The sequence below is a fragment of the Chiloscyllium plagiosum genome, chromosome 4 (assembly GCF_004010195.1).
Source record: "Chiloscyllium plagiosum isolate BGI_BamShark_2017 chromosome 4, ASM401019v2, whole genome shotgun sequence".
Lineage (NCBI taxonomy): Eukaryota > Metazoa > Chordata > Chondrichthyes > Orectolobiformes > Hemiscylliidae > Chiloscyllium > Chiloscyllium plagiosum.
In genome coordinates this window covers 22065636-22071559 of record NC_057713.1, presented here as the reverse complement: position 1 = coordinate 22071559, position 5924 = coordinate 22065636, and positions in this window count along the sequence as shown.

Sequence of the window (5924 nt, the reverse complement as noted above, 5' to 3'; positions counted from 1 at the left end):
TTAAGTATACTCCTACTTTCTTTATACACTTCTAAGGATTCACTCGCTCTATCCTGACTATACCTTACATATGCTTCCTTCTTTTTCTAAATCAAACCCTCAATTTCTTTAGTCATCCAGCATTCCCTATACCTACCAGCCTTCCCTTTCACCCTGACAGGAATATACTTTCTCTGGATTCTCGTTATCTCATTACTGAAGGCTTCCCATTTTCCAGCTGTCCCTTTACCTGCGAACATTTGCCTCCAATCAGCTTTTGAAAGTTCTTGCCTAATACCGTCAAAATTAGCCTTTCTCCAATTTAGAACTTCAACTTTTAGATCTGGTCTATCGTTTTCCATCACGATTTTGAAACAAATAGAATTATGGCCGCTGGCCCCAAAGTGCTCCCCCACTGACACCTCAGTCACCTGCCCTGCCTTATTTCGCAAGAGTAGGTCAAGTTTTGTACCTTCTCTAGTATGTACATCCACATACTGAATCAGAAAATTGTCTTGTACACACTTACGAAATTCCTCTCCATCTAAACCTTTAACACAATGGCAGTCCCAGTCGATGTTTGGAAAGTTAAAATCCCCTACCATAACTACCCTATTATTCTTACAGATAGCTGAGATCTCCTTATAAGTTTGTTTCTCAATTTCCCTCTGACTATTGGGCGGTCAATAATACGATCCCAATAAGGTGATCATCCCTTTCTTATTTCTCTGTTCCACCCAAATAACTTCCCTGGATGTATTTCCAGGAATATCCTCCCTCAGCACAGCTGTAATGCTATCCCTTATCAAAAATGCCACTCCCCCTTCTCTCTTGCCTCCCTTTCTATCCTTCCTGTAGCATTTGTATCCTGGAACATTAAGCTGCCAGTCCTGCCCACCCCTGAGCCATGTTTCCGTAATTGCTATGATGTCCCAGTCCCATATTCCTAACCTGAGTTCATCTGCCTTTCCTGTTAGGTCCATTGCTTTGAAATAAATGCAGTTCAATTTATTAATCCTACCTTGTTCCTGCCTGCCCTGACTGTTTGACTCACTTCTCTTCTCAGCTGTACCCGTCTCAGATCGTTCTCTTTCCTCACTATCTCCCTGGGTCCCACCCCCCCCTTACTAGTTTAAATCCTCCCAAGCAGTTCTAGCAAATTTCCCTGCCAGTATATTAGTCCCCTTCCAATTTAAGTACAATCTATCCTTCTTGTACAGCTCACTTCTACCCCAAAAAAGATTCCAATGATCCAAAAATGTGAATCCTTCTCTCATTCACCAGCTCCTCAGCCATGCATTCATCTACTCTATCCTCCTATTCCTGCCCTCACTAGCTTGTAGCACTGGGAGTAATCCAGATATTACTACCCTTGAGGAACTCCTTTTTAAATTTCTGCCTAACTCTCTGTGATGGCCCTGTACTAATGATGGAGTGACAATACATGTCCAAGCCAATCTAATCTGGGCTTCACAGGTGAACATAAATGGCAACTTGTCTCAGTAAAGTCTAATGCTGTATTTTTGAAAATGCATATAATGTGCCATCTTATCGCATCCTGAATATTTTAGGAATGGTAGCTACCAGACTTTAAAAAGCAAATACCAATTTAACTGTTAAACCAGTCATAAATTTATCCATACACCCCCAACAGTTTCTGAAATTTTGAATGTTAATGTTACTGCTTTGCATTCTCCCACAATAGTAGTCATCTGCCCATCTCACCATACAGCCCTACAATTTCTTCTTCAATTGATATTAAGAGCCTATATTTACAACTTCACAGAACAATGGCAACAAGACTAGGGAAATTACTAGATCGAATGATTTCCCGTTAAAGTCGACAGTGCACTTAAAATAAATGCAAGTCTTCTTCCCAATACTTTCATTGTCATTTTCCATTAAGATTATAGATGTATCACCAATGCAAATGTGTTGGTGTGGTCATTGCCCATGGCTCATAGTCTTGAGGATGAGATCCTTATCTCAACCAAAGATGAAGTGTGAAAGAGCAGGAAAAACCACCCTCAAGGATTCAAATGATTCTGAAACCCATGTAGCTCTTCCCAAAACATTAACTTGGCATAGAAGACAAAAATAACAGTTCCAAGTTCAGTTCTCAGCTTGTATTAGTTACTTGATCTGGATACTGGATAATGGGGTCACTTAGCTGAGATGACTGGTTTGGAATGCAGAATGATGCCAACAATGTGCATTTCCACACTGGAAGAGGCTACCTTCTCAACCTCTCCATTCGCCTGTGGTGTGGTAACCCTCAGGTGAAATTTATTGATGAATCACTAATGAAAGACCAGCCGCTATCGTCCTCTAGATCTATCGTGATTTTAACTGTACTTAATCTCAGACCATGTGACAGTGTATTTGGCATAATCCAAACGTGCCTCCATTGGACTATTAAGCAGATCCTCTAATCATTATTATTCACTTTAATCCATTTGCTGTGAAAATGAGTGGATCAGGTTCAGATTTCTGTTTCTGAAAGGAACTATCCTGGCAACATTTGCAGGCTTACACTTGTCGAACATGTGTGTTGCTACCCATTGGAATAATATTATGTAAGGGTGTCAATACCCTGGAGCAACCTTGCAATGTTGTCACAGAGCTGCATATCACTGACGATAAATACAAAAGTGTGAGTTGAGTTTGAACACTGTGGACAAAAACCAGACATAATGCTCTACTTCTCTAGACTGAAAGACCTACATGATATATAAAGACCAAAAGAGAGGCAAAAGTGGACATTGGGGTCACTGGAAATAATGCTGAAGAAGTAGTAATGGGGAACAAAGAAATGGCTAAGAAACTAAAGAAGTACTTTGCATCAGTCTTCACGGTGGACGACATGAAAAATACACTAAAAGTTCAAGAGAGTTGGGGGCAGAGATGAATATCATGGCCATCACTAAGGAGAAGGTGCAAGAAAAACTGAATGGTCTGAAAGTGGATAATTTACCAAGACCAGATAGGCTACACCCCAGAGTTCTGAACGAGATAGCTGAAGAAATAGTGGAGGCTTTAGTAGTGATCCTTCAGGAGTCACTGGAGTCAAGGAAGGCCCCAAAGGACTGGAATATAACTAACGTTATTAAGAAGAGATTAAGACAAAAGATGGGAAATTATAGGCCGATTAGACTGAACTTTCATCAACAGATGCCTAAGAGAAAGACAACGGAACGAGGACATGCCGCAACCCAAAGGACTAGCCACACTACCATACATTAGGAGCATTTCAGAACTGACAGCCAGACTACTGCGACCACTAGGACTTATAACAGCACACAAACCAACAGCCACCCTCAGACAACAACTCACCAGAACGAAGGACCCGATACCCAGCATGAGCAAAACTAATGTAGTGTACAAAATCCCATGCAAGGACTGCACAAAACACTATATAGGACAAACAGGAAGACAGCTAACGATCCGCATCCATGAACATCAACTCGCCACGAAACGCCACGACCAGCTATCCTTAGTAGCCAGACACGCAGACGACAAGCAACATGAATTTGACTGGGACAACACTACCATTATAGGGCAAGCCAAACAAAGAACAGCCAGGGAATTCCTAGAAGCATGGCACTCATCCACAAATTCCATCAACAAACACATCGACCTGGACCCAATATACCGGCCACTACAGCGGACAGCTGAAACTGACAACCGGAAGCGGCAGGGACAGGCCACTATAAATGCCGAAGGAAACACCACAGAAGCACTTCACAGGAGGCTCCCAAGCACTGAGGATGTCACCTAGACAGGGGACGAAACGTTTGCAACAAAAATTTCCAGCTCAGCGAACAGAACCACAACAGACTGAACTTGGTTGTTGGTAAGATTTTGGAGTCTATTCTGAATGATGAGGTCTCTGAATATTTGGTAATGCATGGTAAAATAGGGCAACATCAGCAAGGGAGGTCATGTCTGACAAATCTTATGGAATTCTTTGAAGAGGTAATGAGCAGGCTAAACCAAGGACAGTCAATGAATGTTATCGATCTGCTCTTCCAGAAGGCCTTTGATAATGTGCTGCACAGGAGACTGCTAAATAACAAAAGGTCCAATGATGTTAAAGGCATGGCAATAGCATGATAGAAGATTGCCTGTCTGGCAGAAGGCAGTGAGTGTGGACAAAAGAGTTCTTCTCAGGATGGAAGCTGGTGACTCATGGTGTTCCACAATGGGTAGTGTTGGGACCACGACTTTATACATTAATGATCTGGATGAAGGAACTGAGTGCATTCTGGCTAAGTTCTGATGATAGGTAGAGGGATAGGTGGTATTGGGTAGGTGGGAAAGCTGCAGAAAGATTTAGACAGGTTTAGAAAGTGGGCAAAGATTTGGCAGATGGATCATGCACTTTGGTAGGAAGAAGAGAAGTATGGATTATTTTTTAAATGGGAAGAAAATTCAAAAATCTGAAATGCAAAAGGACTTGGGAGTTCTAGTCTACATTTCTCTCAAAGTAAGCTTGCAGGTTGAGTCAGTAATTAGGAAGGTAAATGCAATGTTGTCATTCATCTCAAGATGACTAGAATATAAAAGCAAATATATACTTCTGAGATGTTATAAAACTCTGGTCAGACCACATTTAGAGTATTGTGAGCAATTTTGGACCCCATTCCTCAGGAAGGATATAATGGCCCTGGAGCGGGTTCAGAGTAGGTTCAGGAAATTGATCCCAGGAATGAAAGGTTTAACATATGAGGAATATTTTAGGACTCTGGGACTAGACGGGTGAATGAGAATCTAATTAAAACTTACAGTATACTGAATGGCCTGGACAGAGTGGATGTGGGAAGGATGTTTCCATAGGAGAGACTTGGACCCAAGGGAACAGCTTAGAGTAAAGGGAAAATCCTTTAGAACACAAATAAGGTGAAACTTCTTCAGCCAGTGAGTGGTGAATCTGTGGAATTTATTGCTACAGAAGGCTGTGGAGGCCATGTCATTGAGTACATTTAAAACAGAAATAGACAGATTCTTCATTGTCAAGGAAATGAAGGGTTACAGGGTTGAAAAACTTATCAGCTATGTTTGAATGGCAAAGCAGACTTGTGGGCCAAATGGCCTATTTTCTGCTCTGATGTCTTATGGTCTTATGGTCTTATGAATACATGGACATAAACACATAAAAAATTTTGCCCTTACCTAATGTAAATCTAAGATTCGAACCTGGGATGTCTACAATAAAAATACAATCTTGCAGATTCTGAAAATCTGAAATAAAGACAGAGAATGCTGAAGAAACTCAGCAGGTCTGACAGTATCTGAGGAGAGGCAAATAGTTAACTTTTAATTGTAGTATGACTCAAGAGCTTACGCTTGAAACATCGGCTCTCCTGCTCCTTGGACGCTACCGACCAGCTGTGCTTTTCCAGCACCACACTTTTTGACTCTGATCTCCAGCATCTGCAGTCCTCACTTTCTCCCATAAGAGATTAATGTGTAAAGGTAAAGCTCATGGGATTGAGGATTGAGGGTAATGTTTTGAGAGGGACAGAAATAGTTTAGCAGACAGGAAACAAACAGTAAGAATTGATAGGTTTTTTTTGAATGGCAGGCAGTGATTAATGGTATAGCACAGGGGTCAATACTAGGACCCCAGCTATTCATAATACTTTAATGAATTAGATAAGGAAACTGAATGTAATATCTCAACACTTGCAGATGAAACAAAACTGGATGGAAGGGTGAGCTATGACGAGGATGCGAAAATATATGATCGTCATTTAAACTGATGGAGTAAGTGGGCAAATGCAAGACAAATGCAGCATAATGTGGTTAAATGTGAGGTTATCTACTTTGGTAGCAAAAACTGGAAGGCAGGTTATTACTTGACTTGCTGTAAATTGAGGTAAAAACAATGACTGCAGATAAGGGAATGTTCGACAAGACCTGGGTGTCCTGGTGCATCAGTCGCT